This window comes from Ceratotherium simum, chromosome 38 (genome assembly GCF_057802395.1).
Source record: "Ceratotherium simum simum isolate JZ-2026a chromosome 38, ASM5780239v1, whole genome shotgun sequence".
Classification (NCBI taxonomy): Eukaryota; Metazoa; Chordata; class Mammalia; order Perissodactyla; family Rhinocerotidae; genus Ceratotherium; species Ceratotherium simum.
In genome coordinates, this window is record NC_141937.1 from 17,226,016 (window position 1) to 17,242,395 (window position 16,380).

Sequence of the window (16,380 nt, forward strand, 5' to 3'; positions counted from 1 at the left end):
ATGCTCTTGGTACATATGTGCAAGACTGGAATGAACACTGAGACTGCTGTGAGGTAGGATGAGCATATCTTCTGCCTTACTAGATAGTGTAAAATTATACAAAGTTTTAAGGTTGATTCATACCAACAGTGCAAGAGAATTTCTGGTATTTCATTTCCTGTTTTCTAGTAAGTGTCGATATGTTTAAAAAATTTGCCACTTTCATAGGCGTGTGAGGGTAGCTCGTTCTCCTTCTAATTATAGAATTCTTGATTATTTGTGAGATTTTCAGTCTTTTCATTGGCTTTTTTGCCATTATTAGCTCCTCATATCTTTGGTTCTTTATCTTTGAAGAATCAGACTTGTTCCAATTTATTTGTAATGAGCTCTTTATATATTCTGGAAACTGATCATTTGTCTGTGGGGGAATAAAACAATCTTTAGAAGTAGAGCTGTTTCTGCTGTGAAGACTTCTCACTGAAGGAGGCGAGTCAAGGTGGAGAGATCACAGGAAAGTCACTGCTGGGGTGGGGGAATCTGGGCTGACATCAAAAGAGTCTCCTTCCTTAAGTCCCAGAATATTTGTTTGCATCAGGGTGACAGGATAATGTTTGAGACCAAGAGATGTACTACTTGATAGTTAATTTACAAGTGATCCCTCAATTCTCTGTTTCCATGAGAAATCTAGCAGAACCACTGGTTTTATTTACTCCATAACACGGAGGAAGAGTGAAGGCCATTACATCTCTACTGGATTATAAAATGAAATTCTGACATAATTTAATCTTTTAAAAGTATGATGTTCGTTTAAACATCTACGACTGGGTAATAAATTACTAAAGGAAACAATGATAAATATAATCTTGTTCTGTTTAAAAGACATGAGGTTGTTTCTCAGGACAGAGAAGGAATCCCTGAAGTTCTGCAATCCCACATGATATTTTTCTGGCAATATCATTTGCAAGAAGATGGTCGTGATGCAAGTATCTCATTTTCCACAACCAGAGGAGAAGACAGGAAATGGTCTCTGGGTTGAGAATTCTTGTTCAAGCAGTTCAAAGTATAAGTGCAGGAATCCCAACACTTAGCACCAAGAGAAATGGCATCGATGCTTAAAAAAATGTAAAGTAGGATTATCAGCCAAGAGCATAAAGAAAAAGCAATGCTGCATCCCCTTGATCATCAAGACTCCTGGGGGCCTCTGCCTTTGCTGTAGGGACTGAAACCCCAGGTAAGGGAGAGATGCAGGACAGGTGATGGAAAGACCCCCAACCAGAAGGGAGACTGGAGGTAGTACAGCAGACTCCAGGGGCTTCTGGGTAGCAACTCCGGCCTCTAAAACTGAATCATGTGTTTGTCTCAGTGACTGAGGAAATCCTGGGTCAGTTCTCCTGGGGCTACCCTACCCCAGTCACCCCCATTTCAGAGCCTTGCCTTCAGTGAGGGTCATGTAGTTCCCTCCACTCCTAACCCAAGCTTTGTGTCCTGCAGCCTGGACCAACCTGCTCCCTCCTTTACCACATAACAGAGTCAGTCCCAGGCCCTGCTACAGCACTTTGGGGCTCAGGACCAAAGCAAATAACGATTCAGTCTGTTCCCCTTGCTTAGATCCTGATCCTCCCTCCAATGCGAAGGCCTAGAGGACCCAGTGGCAGCCCCGTGCAAAGAGAGGGGCCCGGATCCTGGCTCCTGGAGCACTGGGGAGGGCTGCAGGCAAAGACTCTGCTTTCCCTCCTCTCTCAGCCTCTCCTCATGCTGCTAGCAGCTCACAAGCTCTGAGTGTGATGGGGCTTCACTGTCCCTTCCATTCCTGGTCCCACTGAGCTGTCAGTGTCCAACTCCAACAGCAGCTCAGCCCCACCTATCTCCTGAGTCACCTCTGGTCCAGGCAGTGACTACCCGGTGCTTCAGGATCTGGGGTCCACAGCAGAAGGCTGGCTGCCGGGTGATGGCAGCAGGGCTGGGCCAGGGTTCCCAGGTGTCCACAGAGAACTGACCTCCCTCTAATCTCATCCAGACAGTCTCTACTCTTCACCTTCTGCCCCACCTGCCGTCACCCAAGCCGCTTTCTGTGGGGATGCAGCCTTAAACTCCAGCTTTTTGAGCTGGGTCTGCAAGGCCTTCCCGCCCCTCTTCCTGCGATTAGTCCCGGGCCCCTCTCCTCTAGGCATCTGGATAGAATCCCTTCCCTATGACACATCGTGTGGAGCCACCCTGCTGCCCTCACCTAAATTTGCGTGTTGCCCCTGCCTCGTGTTCCTGCTGTCTCCCTCCCCCTATGTGAGCACCCCCGAAAGAGACAATCTGGTGCAAGTTAGGCCTGATTTTGCTAAATCCCTTTAGATCAACAGACCAAACCTCATTCCCTCACCCTGGGAGTGAGGGTAAGGAAAGGCACTCCCACTTCTGCTCTTTGGGCCCAGACTCATATGTGTACCTATTGGGGAGACAACATCCTAACGGTCATTGATTTAGGCAAGAGTCTGCAAACCGTTCCTGTAAATGGAAGATAGTGAATGTTTTCATCTTTGGGGGCCATTAGGAAACTGTCCCTGCACCAGCTCCTCCCCTCTACCTTTGCAGTGCAAAAGCAGACAAGGCAACATGCAAAAGAATGGGGGACCAGGTTTGGCCCCTGTCCTAGTTGGCTGGCCCCAGATTTAGGGTATATATGGTGTCCCAGATATGGGTGCCCCATCCCCTAGGGAATCGTCTCCAAGGTGTCTCAGCTGTGTGTTGAAGAGCAAAAATGTGCCCCGTCCTGCCTGTGGCTCTGGGTGGAGTGAATGTGACAGGATGTGGGTCCTACAGGGGTGGGCCCTGCTCCCCTCCTTTCTGTAGAGTGGCTTCCTTGGTCTAAAGGGGCCATAAGGGACGCTCCGTGAAGCCACAGCTGGGATGCTGCATTTCTGGTGTCAGGATCTGGGCCACCTGCCTGTGCTGCTTATCTGTTCCCTGTGGCCCTGCTCACGCCAATGCCGGAAGAATCACCTCTATCTCATGACCGCCGGGCCTGTCTGACTTCTGATGCCCTTGATGGGAGCTCTGATATACTGTCGACAGAAGCCTCATGTCTACCAGGCCCCCAGACCTTACCAGGAGCCTCCTTGAAATCCTCTGGATTTTCCTGCTGCAACTGGCAGGGCCTGGCTTCTGACCCTATGGATGTGTGTCATGATCCTCCAATCAGGAATGACACAAAGTCCATGTGGCACCTTTTCCTACTACAGACACCTCTAGTATCACAGGTTCTTCTGATCATATGGCCCGACAAGTAGGTCCAGCCACACCCATCCATTCCTGTGTTGTCTTGGCTGCTTTCACACTACACCAGCAGAGTTGAGTAGTTGCAGCAGAGACCAATATCTGTGAAGCCTGAAATATTTAACAGATACCCATTTACAGAAAGTCTTCAGAATGGGCTGGCAATTAAATGGAGATAGAAAATGGATCACACCCTGAGTGTCTGTCATTTACTCCAGGATAAGATACTGTTTTAACTTTCTATTTGGAGAACAAAGAAGACAGTGTAAGAAGATGGTACTTGAATATCCCTACTATGTAGCCCTCACCCCACAGGTAATTCACTAACTACAAAGATTTTCCATTTATGTTACAAATCTTGGGAATGACCACTGTGTGGGTTCCTGAACCAAATTACATCACTGCAAACAGGACCTGGGACAAGTGTCTATTCGCTACATGGCCCCCCGTGCCACACTTCAAAAGTATGGTGGCCATGATGATGCTTCGTATCCCCAAGGATGATGTCAATACACACAGTAGGTCCAATGTGAATGTCAGGGTAGTTTCTGCTTCTCAGTGTACACTTCCCAAGTAATGCCCATATGGCTCTTTGGGGAATGCCTGAAGGAATCATGGCACTTGCTGTCACCTTGAAGGGTCCCTCCCCTCATTGGAACCTTGCGTCTTCTTCTAGTAATGGGTTCCAGGTCTGAGAAGTGGCTCAGTTCTGGAAAGTGGGGAAATGATCCAGACTTTCTGTTGAGGAGCTGCTTTTGGCCTTCTAATGATCCAACCTTGTGTTTTGTCCTTGTTTGTGATTATTAATTGAATCCAGCAGTCTCTCTGTCGGCCGTCCATCTGTTTTGCCTCTAGGATCACTGCGTTCTATGAACCTAAGGGAGAGCTTTCTGTGGGTCAGGCTCCTGAATGACATTCCCACCTTTCTGATCATTTCAATAAACACACTTTCCCTGCTTCTGAGAGTTCAGCATCTCTGTCTCAAATCTATGATCTCAGGATTTTTCACCCCCATTATTACTGGGAGCCATTTCTGGAATACCATCTCCTACTGCCAAGCCTGGCCATCAGACACAGCCATTACTGAGCCTCTGAAAATGCTGGTGCCCTTCTCACGGTGCCTTCTTACGAGCTTGATGAAGAAAGAGTCCGCCAAACCTCCCTCCATCCATGGAATGTAGTTAGTAGACATTTTGTTTTCTTCTGGCTTTTCATAGTGTATCCACTCTGGCAAATGCAATTGTCTGAGCCTGTTAATCCCTTCCTCTACTAGCTGCCTTGGAAACTTCTGATATTCTATTCCATTCAGTGTGGGCAACTCCTTTTCCCCAAATTCCAAGACCCATCCTCATAGCAGATTAGCACCATCTCCCAGGGTCTTGCTAAATCCTGTAACCTATAATTGCAAAATCTCCCTTCTCTAGTTTTGGGTTCTATCCTCACTCCACCCCCGCATGATCCAGCTTCCTCAGGAGCAGCCCCCAACATTCTTTTCCATCTCCTTACAGGACACTGGACAATTTCTGATAATCCTCTGGCAACTAGACCTTCTCCTCCCATAACCAGCCTGGGATGTCTCTGGATTGGTTGTGGGCTAACTGATGCTGGGTTTTGGCCTGGTAGAGAGGACATGTCCATGTGTGGTTTCTTGACAGGCAGAGACATCCACCTCATCCTCCTTCAGCATGGAAGGGGCACTAGCCTTTAACTACTGAGGGGGAGGGGCCAGGTAAGGGTAGTCCTTGCTCTGCCGCCCAGCTCTTCAGAGATTCTGTTGCTGTGACAGAGATGGCCGGGGGTTGACTAGGGGTCCCTTTCTCCCAACCCCAACTTTCACCTGCATTTTTCCTTCACAGATGATCACACTCATTGCTGTGAGTTCACCATCATTCCTAAGCCCACACCCCGATGACCCTGGTGTGAGGTTCATGGCAAGGTCAATGGAAAAATTTTTATGTCCTATCACATTGGTAGCAAGAAGTTCCAACTCATTGGTCCCCTGGGGATGAAGGTAAACACTACAGAGGCCTGGGAGAGAGAGTCAGAAGCTCTGAACGACCTGGTGTAAGAACTCAGAAAGAAACTGCTTAACATTAAACCAGAAATTTCCAAAGCCAGTGGTAAGTCTGAAAGGTTCAGGGTAGATGTAGAATAGTTTCTGTACGGTTAGGGAGCTATTGTATTTATCTAAGAATTAGAAGTTGGTCCCACACAGGAGGTCCAGCAGCCAGAGCAGACATAGAGGACTGAGTAGGACCAGGAGATACAAAGGGGACCAGAGGACCGGACACCAAGTGGGATGAGGGGTAGAAGGATTTGTGGAAACCAGAGGCTGACCTCTTTCCTGGGGGCAGATCCTCTCACCCTGCAGGGCAGGATGATGTGTCCCTGCAAAGCCAATGGACGCACCAGTGGATCCTGGCCATTTGGCTTCAATGGACAGATATCCCTCCTTTTTGACTCTGAGAACAGAAATTGGACAGTGGTTCAGCCTGCAGGCAGACTGTTAAAAGAGACATTGGACAATGACAGAGATACAACGATGTTCCTCATGAAGATCTCACATGGAGACTATAAGAAGTGGCTTGAGCAATTTTTGGGGCACTGGGAGAAAATGCTGGATACAACAGGTAACAGAGTACAAAGAGGAAACAAATAAGGTGTTGAATAAGGTCCACCTACCCCACTGTGTGTATATTTGTGTGTGTTAAGAGTGTGTGTGTGTGTGTGTGTGTGTGTTAAGAGTTCTTCCTGGGACAATAATATCCATAGGTAGGTTCTACCATCCTTCGTTTCCCTTCTCACCTCCTGACATCTCTTCCTCACTCACATCCCTCTGGTCCCTTCACCGTCGATTTCTTGCTGACCCAAAATGTGAAGGCATCATTCTGTTTCCAGACCTTTTCTGCTTACTGTTCCCTCTTCTTAGCCTCACTTTTCTTTGTCATCTCACCTGGTCTATTTCTGGATATACTTCAGTACCACCCCAAATGTCAGCTCCTGAGAGGACGACGCTACCACCATCCTCTGGTGTCACCTCCGCTTCTGTCACAGCAGGAGTGATTGTTTACATTGTAGCTCTTGCTCCCCCCACTCACTGGATGAGTCCCTGGGGGACAGGGCCCAGCTCCTCTCTCCCTTCCCACCTCAGGGACTGTCACAGTGGCTGCCACAAGTAGAGGGGTAGAGAATGTCTGCATTGTAGGATTATCTGGGGCGGCAGGAGCTGAGGAGGAGCCTCCTCACATCTGGGGTCTGGACAAGGCCTTTCACTCTTCTTTTTCCACTTCAGCATCACCAGTCACAGCCCCAGATACAGCCCAATCCAGGGCCACAGCCATCACTCCCATCACCTGGATCCTCCCAGAGACCCTCACCTGCTCTACTATCTTTGACATCCTAGGCTCAGTCCATTACATCACCAGTTACTGAGAGCAGATTGAGAGGGAAGGGAGGAACATATAGCCTGGCGTGAGCATGGGCAATGGTGAATTCCCACTCACCTTCTGCCCCTTCACTGAACTTTCTCGTCGTGGAAACGAGACCAGGAGAATGAGACCTCATGTGGCTCCACAGCAATGACTTGGACAAGCTCAGCCCTGGGTTCTGGTGTCTCCTCACTGGTGAGGCCAGGGGGAAAGGGGAGGGGCCACACCTAGGCTTAGGGCCTGTGGGTGCTGAAGGGGGTTAGCAAAGTCAGGCCTGACTCAGACCAGATCCTCTGTTTGGGAGAGTCTATTTGGGCCCAGTGGGAGGTGGTGTAGAGATAGGAGGCACAGAAGTCGTGGGCAGTACTCACATTTGGGGGAGAGCCGCATGATCACTCCATGGTATGTATCAAGGGGAAGGGGACTCATCCAGGGGGCTAAGAGGAGAGGGGCCTGGGGCTAATCCCAGGAAGAGGGGTGCAAACATTGAAGACTCAACTCAAAAGGCTGCTGTTCACGGCTGCGTTCTCACAGAAAGTGCCTTGGGTCACAGCAGAAAAAGGCAGAAGGTGAAGAGTAGAGACTGTGTAAGACCAGATTAGGAGGAGGCCAGATCTCCAGGGAACAAGGGGAATTCTGGCTCAGCCTGTTGCGTGCACCCGGCAGCCAGCCTCCTGCAGACCCCAGATCCTGAGTGACTGTGCAGCCCCTGCCTGGAGCAGAGGTGACTCCAGAGACAGGTGGGACTGAGCTGCTGTTGATGCTCACAGCTGAGCAGGACTAGGAATGGATGGGGTGAGCACAGGGACCATCACACTGAGAGCTATGTGTGCTGCTAGCTAAGAGGCTAGGAGAGAAGGAAAAGAAGGATGTTTGCCTGTAACCCTCCCCAAGGCTAGAGGTGTCAGGATGCAGGCCCTTCTCTTCCATTAGAGCTCCCACCAGGTCCTTTAGGCACCCCCATCACAGGGGTAATCAGGACCTGTGAAAACAGAGCAGATTGATTCATTACTCGCTCTAGTCCTCAGCCTAAATGGTTGGTAGCAGGGCCTGGGGCTGCCTGGGATGTAGTAAAGGGAGGAGGTTGGTACAAGCTGGTGGAACCATAGAGGAGGTGAGAGATGGGGGGAAACACATGATCCTCTGCGAGGGAGGGACTCAAGATGGGGAGCAACTGGGGAGCTGACCCAGGAGAACTAAACCATTGACCCTTTTCCAGAGAACTGGACAGTGCCCAGCAAAATGATCTGGACGTCACGTTTTCACACTGCACTGGACAGGGCCCAGCTCAATGACCTGGACATCACATTTTCACACTGTACAGGACAGTGCCCAGCTCCATGACCCTGGCGTCACCTTTTAAAACTGCACTGGACAGTGCCAAGGTAAATGACCTGGATATGACCTTTTCACACCACACTGTACAGTGCCCAGCTAAATGACCAGGACATCAGCTTTTCACACTGCACTGGACTGTGCCCAGCTGAATGACCTGGACGTCACCTTTTCATACCACACTGGACAGTGCCTAAATTAATGATACTGATGTCACCATTTCACACCACACTGGACAGTGCCCACCTAAATTACCCAGATGTCACCTTTTCACATGCACCAGACAGTGCCCAGCTAAATGACCCAGACATCACATTTTCACATCACACTGGAAAGTGCTCAGCTAAGAGACCTGAATGTCACCTTTTCACACTGCACTGGACAGTGCCCAGCTCAATTACGCAGATGTTACTTTTTCACACTGCATTAGAAAGTTCCCAGATAAATGACCCAAACATCACTTTTTCAAACTGCACTGGACAATGCACAGCTAAACGACTTGATATCACCTTTCCACATGGCAATGGATACTGCCCAGGTAAATGACATGGATGTCACCTTTTCACACTGCACTGGACAGTGCCAGGTTAAAGACCCAGACGTCTTCTATTCACACGGTACTTTACAGTGCCCAGCTAAATGAAACCTACATCACCTTTTCACACTGCCCTAGACAGTGCACATCAAAGTGACCCGGATGTCACCTTGTCACACCACTCTGGACAGTGCCCAGCTAAATGACTGAGATGCCACCTTTTCACATGGAACTAGACCATGCCCAGGTAAATGAACCAATGTCACCTTTTCAAACCGCACTGGACAGTACCAGCTAAGTGACCTGGACGTCACCTTTTCACACCACACTGGACAGTGCCCAGCTAAATGACCTGGATGTCACCTTTTCACACTGCACAGGACATTGCCCAGCTCCATGACCCGAGGTCACCTTTTCACACTTCACTGGACAGTGCCCAGCTAAGTGACCCCATGTCACCTTTTCACACCATATGTGAGGGTTCCCAGCTAAATGACCCGGATGTCAACTTTTCACACCACAGTGGACAGTGCCCCACTAAATGACTCGAGTTCACTCTTTCACCCCACAGTGGACAGTGCCCTTCTAAATGACCCGATGTCATCTTTTCACATCACACTGAACTGTGCCCAGTTAAATGACACAGATGTCACCTTTTCACACCACACTGGACAGTGTCCAGCTAAATGACACAGATGTCACCTTTTTTCACTGCACTGGACTGTGGCATACTAAGTGACCCAGATGTCACATTTTCAAACCACACTGGAAAGTTCCCAGTTAAATGACCCAAACATCACCTTTTCACACTATACTCGACAATGCCCCTCTAAATCCTGGATGTCACCTTTTCACACTTCACTGGAGACTGTGCAGCTAAGTGGCCACATGTCATCTTTTCACACCATAATGGAGGGTTCCCAACTAAATGGCCTGGATGTCAGCTTTTCACATTGCTCTGGACAGTTCCAAGCTAAATGACCCAGACTTCAACTTTTCACACTGCACTGGACAGTGTCCAGCTAAATGGCACAGACGTCAACTTTTCACATCGCAGTGGACAGTGCCCAGCGAAATGATCTGAAGTCATATGGCCTCACATCATGAAAGAAGCTTTTGACTCCAGGAGGAAAGACTTGGTCAAGTCAGAAGGCTGAGAAAGGCTTGCCAAAGGAGTGTGGCAGAGTAGGCAGGCCACCCAGGGAATGAACGGGAACCCATGGGGCATGCTCTTCCCCGAGCATGACCCACCCTCAACTCTGGAGTCAGGAAAGCCCGCTCTCCTGCTGCATAGGGCACCACCCATGGGAGACAGCCGACAATGAGAACCGAGATAGGCCTCCTCCAGGCCCATTCCCTCAGTGCACCGATGAGGGCGAGAGGGAGAGGAGCACTCTATGGCTTGCCTACTTTATCCAAAGGAGGCCAGACCTCACAGCCACTTGGGCCAAGACTTCAGTTTGCAAACTACAGAGGAAAGAGTCGTGAGCTGTGAAAGTTTTCTGGGAGGTGTCATGGGCCATGTCAGGGGAGGAAGAGGCCAGTCATGCTTTGTGCCTGACATAGGAGGTAGCGACAGGCACATCCAGGTCCTTGCAGGTCATGCCCAGCCTCCAGAGGGAGGATGAGGGTCCTGGCGGTGGCGGGTGGAGTGGCGATGGTGGGTGGAGAGACACCAGCGGTGAGCAGGGCCCTCCGTAGTTTCCTCGGTGGCCCTGGGAGAGGCAGGGGACTCTGTGGTGTGGCGCCAGGGAAGAGTCTGCCTCTGGTCACATCTGGCGGATAAATAAATGGCAAGCAATAGGATATATTGGAGCACATGAGGAAGCCATTTGGGGTAAAACTAATTCGGCCTGAGTTTGTTTCTCCAACAGGGCCTGTCCCCTTTAAACAGACATAGTGTATCTGCTTTGCCATGTCCCAAAGAGAAGAGTAAATGCCCTTAAGGATGCAACTTCCCCCATATCGGCATTTCCTTAAGGATAAGCATTTCTCCCTAGGCTAGGATTTGACTGCTGCACTCATCCTGTGACCACCCAGCTGGAGGCAACAGACCTGACACCAGCCAAGACCATCGACAGCAGACCCGCTCTCCGCTGTGTCCATCAATAGCTATTCTGGCAGGGCGATCTTGTGGCTATTGTAAACGGGACATTGCAATCCTATGTGATACATGCTCTTTGACAGTATATAACTGCTCTGTACGCCCATTTCTTTAGTGCCCTTCCTTCCTTGGGGAAGGAAGGCCTCAGGCTATGGGCCTCAAAAGTTGGCTCATAATCAACTCCAATTTTGGTTTATAGATTAATTATGGATTATTTACATGGACTTGGGGTAGGTACCCATCTCAGCATCGAGAGACTGATGGTTGCCAGATCCGTCACTTGGAGCGGGACTCCGGGATCTTCACGGCACCAAGTCTCAGCGGTTTTCATCCTGCCCCACCACCCCCATCTGATCCATTCCATACCCACGCAGGTCCATAAATGGAGGCAACGAATGTGACCTGGGAAACTGTCTGTCACCGCCGGGTCTGGCCTAAATCGCGACTGTGTCCGCGGAGGTGGGAGAAACGGCGCTGGGGGCGGGCAAGTTTGGTGGAGCGTCAGCTGAGACCCAGAGGCCTGGGATCTCGGGGACCTGTGGAAAATATGGTGGCAGCACCCGCACCCTCCCCACCTCCCCGACTTCTGTCGGTCCTAACGACTCTCAGCCCTCTGGGAGCCCTGCTCCCTTGAGTTCAACACGTCACTCCCACTGCCCATGCGCAGCACCCCGGGCCTCTGTCCTCACAATGAAACTCCTGGTTGCTAAGCGACGGGTCCTCCTGGCCCGAAAGTGTGGGGGCTCCCCCTGGCGGCGGCCACGTGCAGCTGCATGCGCACTCGGGTTCCCGTTTCCTTCAGCTGTGTCTCACATCCCCCTCCACCCTTCTACTCAGGTCGCTGCTTGCATTTTTGGAAGTGGTTTTCTGGCCATGTTTGCCAATAAGGGACTGGCGGGGACACCAAGGCTATCCCTCCGCCAGCTGACTCCTTCCGGGCCTTATTTATTGCTCGAAGAAACACGGCCTCACATCACGAATGAATCTTTGCTCACATCACGGAGCTAATCTTTCAACTCCAGGAGGTGGAAAGAGTTTGTCAAGTCAGAAGGCCAAGAAAGGCTTTCCAAAGGAGTTTGCCCCCTCTTTGCTCAGAAAGGAGTAAAAAGCTCTATGCTCACAGATAAAATATTTCTCAACCCTTAGTATATTAACATGATAATTTATTGATGTATAAAATACTTATAAAACAGTAGATTATCTAGTGGTTTTAAAATATGTCCACAAATACTTGACACTCCTGTCATTAAGAGATGGAACCTCTTCCCTTTTCTTTTGCTGTGGGCTGGGCTTAGTGGCTGGCTTCAACCAAATAAATGGGCAGTGGTGGGGTGCGGCTTTGGAGGCTAGGTCATAAAGAGGCTATGTGGGGGCCAGCCCCTTCACATAGCGGTTAGGTGTGTGTGCTCCGCTGCTGGCAGCCTGGGTTCGGATCCTGGGCGCACACCAATGCACTGCTTGTCTGGCCATGCTGTGGTGGCATCCCATGTAAAGTGGAGGAAGATAGGCACAGATGTTAGCCCAGGGCCAGTCTTCCTCAACAAAAAAGAGGATTGGCATGGATGTTAGCTCAGGGCTGATCTACCTCACAAAAAAAAAAAAAAAAAGGCTATGTGATTTCTGTGTTGGTTGCTTCTTTCTTGGATCTCTTGTTTTGGGAGAAGTCAGCCGTCACATTGAAGAAGAGATCCACAGGGCAAGAAACTGAGGCCTCTAGCTAGTAGGCATGTTAGGGAGCCTTCTTGGAAGCAGGTTCTCCAGTCCCGGGCATGCCTACAGATGACTACAGGCCCAGATGACATCTCAACTGTCACCTCAGGAGAGACCCTGAGCCAGAGCCACCCAATTCAACCAAGCTCCGAGTTTCCTAACCCATGGAAACTGAGAGATTACCTTTTCATGTAATAGTGTATGACAAAATGTCATTTATCCCTAATTGACTATTAGAAAAGGTTGTCCTTCTGGGTATATTTTATATAAATGAACAAAGAAAATAGAAGAAATTCTGACATTTAAATTTAAATTTCTATGGGAAGACTACTGACTTCCCATAGAAGTCTGTCTGATGGACAGAGCATAGTACCTACTAAGTTTCATGATTTTCCTGCCAGAATACAGAGATGGATTACCATAAATTCCAGTTTCTTCATAAGTGTCTTTATCCAGTGATAAAATTAATTTCCCTATAAAACAAATAATTATTCTCATAAAAGAAATGTTAAAAATATGACTTATGCTCTGGCTAAAAGAAAGGAAGGCAAACTAGGCAGACAGTGGAATAAATTCTGTACATGGACCTTATAGCAGCATTGTTTATAATAGTGAAACTAGAAATACTCTCAAAGTCCACCCAAGAAGAAGGAATAGTTAAACAAACCATGGTATGCCCATTCTTTGGAATACCTTTAAGACATTAAAAATAGCAAGTTATAATTATGTGCCCTGATATGACAAGTTGCCCATGGTCATACTATAGTATGGGAAATAGCAAATTGCAAAACAGTTATATGCTGAAATTTATGTTAAAAAACACTTCATGTATATTTACTAATTCATAGAAAATGTCCAGAAAAATAAATCCCATAAAATATTTAACAATAATTCCTTCTAAGAAGGGGAGTGAGTCTGAAAGGAAGGAGATAAAAGAGGAGACTTTCACTTTATATAAATCTCTCGAATTTAAATTTTTTATACAGTATTCCCTTTATATTTAGAAAAAGAGGAAATAATGAGTGCTGTTGCCACTTGGCAGCAGGGCAACAGTATTGTCTTCATCAATATCTGTACTGGACGTCAATGCACAGCCCGGACCTGCAGGAGAAAGCCAGAAGGAGAAATGAAGACAAAGAAGACATGACACCTGCAAAAAGTTAGTGGAGTGTTCTTACCTAACAAACCTTCCAGATGAGTCACGGTCAGTATCCACCACTGCTCAAGTTCACTCAATAAACCTAAAATCTGCCAAGGGTAAGCCAGAGGACACAGAAGGCCACGCCCCACTAGTCCATTCCCCCACCCAGGGCCTGTTGTGCAGGGTGACTACATCAAGCAGCAAATGGACTTGGGATGGGCCATGTGCCTTTGGATGCCGGCAGAGAGGCACAAAGTGGAACACTAGGTAAGTGTACAGACATGAGAGACAGAGCTCCAGGTGGCGATTCAAAATGCACCAGGAACTTGTGCAAAGTTAAGAAAGCTACTCAATTTCTCTGAGCCTCAGTTTCCTCTCCCTAAAATGGGGATCACAGGCCTACTTCACAGAGCTGTTGGGTAAATATGTAAAAGTGCCTGTGACAGCCAGTGTCCACGTTACTAACAAAGCAGCATCAGATTCCAAACCAATGAAAAGAATTCGATGAGATGAAAGATGAGATGCTCAGCTTTGTAAGCAGCCCCAGCAGCATGAGAATGAGAGGAGCTAGAAGTAACTACGGTTCTTCACAGCCCCACCAGAGGGGGTGAACCTGGGGCTACAACAAGATCAGGAAGTGCCTGCTGTACAGTGACTTGTGTAGTGAGGGTGGAATCCCTAAAGATGCCACAAAACACAGTTACACACAAACAGCGTCTAGAAAACCATGGTGACTGGAACAAAGCAATCAACCCAGCAGACAGGAATGGGAATGAGGCAATCAGGTGCCACAATATCTAACAGAAGACACAGAACCAAGAGCACCCGGCTCTGCGAACAGCTGCTGTGGTTGCATCAGGAGAGCAACCTTTTGAGACAGCCATTGTGGGGACTGCTGGGAGCACAGCGGTCATTGCAGAGACACACCCAACAGCAGCGCCTCTGAACACACAGATCCTAAGACTTCCCTCTCTGTTAATCCTTGTTTTAGGATGACAGATACCCTCCTGCTACAATAGCCCCATCCAACGCTAGTGGACGATTGTAATCAGAAACCCCCTAAAGTGGGCACAGGACAGAGAAGGACGAGAACTCTGAGGGATGGGGGAGCACAGCTGCACTTGACACACTATCACCCAGGCCCTATTTAACACAAGAGAAGAACCCTAGGACTGTGATGGGGTCTAACTAGACTTCCTCATCTTGCCACATTCATAGGCACTACCTGCTTTCTTTTTCTTTCTTTACAAACATGTTGATGAATTCATGTGTACTTAATTCATGGAGAAGTAAATTCTTCACAAAGTAGTAGGGTCCAGTTTCTATGACCAGGTTTTTCAGTTCCTTTGATAGTATAACACACTCGGGAATCAGAAATGCAACCTATTAGAATGTGTAATACAAATAATGTCTTATTTTCACGTAGATCAATACCTAGGTTTTTAGTTATGAGATAAATCATGACAGCTAAGAATTCCTCCATAGGTTTCAACAAAACACTTAAAACTCCTAAGTTAATTGATCTCAGGAAAGAGAAATTTGACAATTCAAGTTTTTTGGTTTTGCATTCAAACGCACAGTACAGGGCAGCGAATGAGAAGGAAAATTTCAATGGGAAGGTCTTTCTTGCCTTTTATCTTTTGCAAATGAGCAGCATGTTTTAGGTCCTGTTCCTTTCACTGATCCAATTAATATTTAAGGAAATATGGAATAACTGAATATCCCTGGATATGTTTATCTTGGTACCACCCTGCAATCAAAGATCTGTCCCTTAGGGCATAAGGAATTCAGGGACGTCAACTATTAAAAGGATAAGTGGAAGCAGAAGTGCTCCTGAATATTTCCACTTCCAAACAGAGAAATTCAACAGATCAGACCACGCAAGCTAAGGTCTACATCGCTGAGTGCTGTCTGTGATGAGCTTTCCTCCAAAGCAGAGATGGTCAACCTGACAGGTTGCAAATGCTGCCCAGGTTCTCCACACCTTGAACATGGCTCTCCCAAAGCTCTAACAGCAGTCTATCTGTTCCTGAGGGATCAGGGTCACCACTTGGGTCTCCAAGAAACTGGCCAGTCAGGCCTGAGTTGAGATTAGGCTCATCAATTTAGAGCGCAACTCATCCTACAGTTGAGTTTTTCTTGGAGGCCTCTGCACTTGAAGGGGTAGGGGGTGGGGGGGGTGAAATGACCCACTCGATACCTGTCTGGGAATTGGGGTTGTTCTCCTCTGCTCTCAGCAGATCCTGGGTAAACCAATGATTACCCTCACAAACGCTTCAACTTCCACATCTGCGAAAGGTGTCCCGTAAGGGTGACATTTTCAGGAAGCAAGAGCCAACGCTGCCATCCCTGTAAACTCAAGGTGTCCTTTCCATTGGGGCCATAACTTGGGTGAATTTCTCCTCAAAGCTGCCGAAATGGGGCACGTTGGCTGGAGAAAGCAGAGGGCAGCAGGCAAAGTGGCAGTTGCTGGGATGTTAAATCAGTTCCGAGAAGCAATTTAGAAAAGCAAGCAGCTTCCTGAGCCTGGACTAGGATGATGCTCTGGAGAGACAGACGCACAGGCACACAGGCGGGAAGAGGAATCAAGATGCGGCGGGAGGCTGTAGGGGACAGCAGGGAGGAGACTCGAGTCCAGACTCGATTCAGGGGAAAAGCGAGCTGCATGCGGCAGTGCTGCTGCTGCACGTCACAGCTGTCACACGCTCCCAACTCCTTGGTCTCCGTCCTGCCCCTCAGGTCCCACCTGAGACTCAACGCACGTGCGGCGGAGGGAACATAACGGCCAGCAGCCAGCAAGCCTCGGCCACGACCAGGCGCACGCCACCCCGCCCCTCCCTAGAGAGCTCAGGGGGCCCAGAGCACGGTGCATCCTGGGAGTTGT

At 48.6% G+C, this 16,380-nt stretch overlaps 1 protein-coding gene and 1 long non-coding RNA gene across 2 annotated transcripts in view; one reads left to right on the forward strand and one right to left on the reverse strand.

Moving 5' to 3' along the window:
- LOC101397218 (UL16-binding protein 1-like) overlaps positions 1-16,380 on the forward strand; it is a 139,053-nt gene that overhangs the window by 35,747 nt on the left and 86,926 nt on the right. The window lies entirely within an intron of this gene.
- On the reverse strand, positions 13,291-16,308 carry LOC147912252 (uncharacterized). The gene is made up of 2 exons (XR_015550117.1): positions 15,697-16,308; positions 13,291-13,456 (listed from the first exon to the last, which is right to left on the reverse strand). It is a non-coding gene; the product is annotated as an uncharacterized LOC147912252 (long non-coding RNA).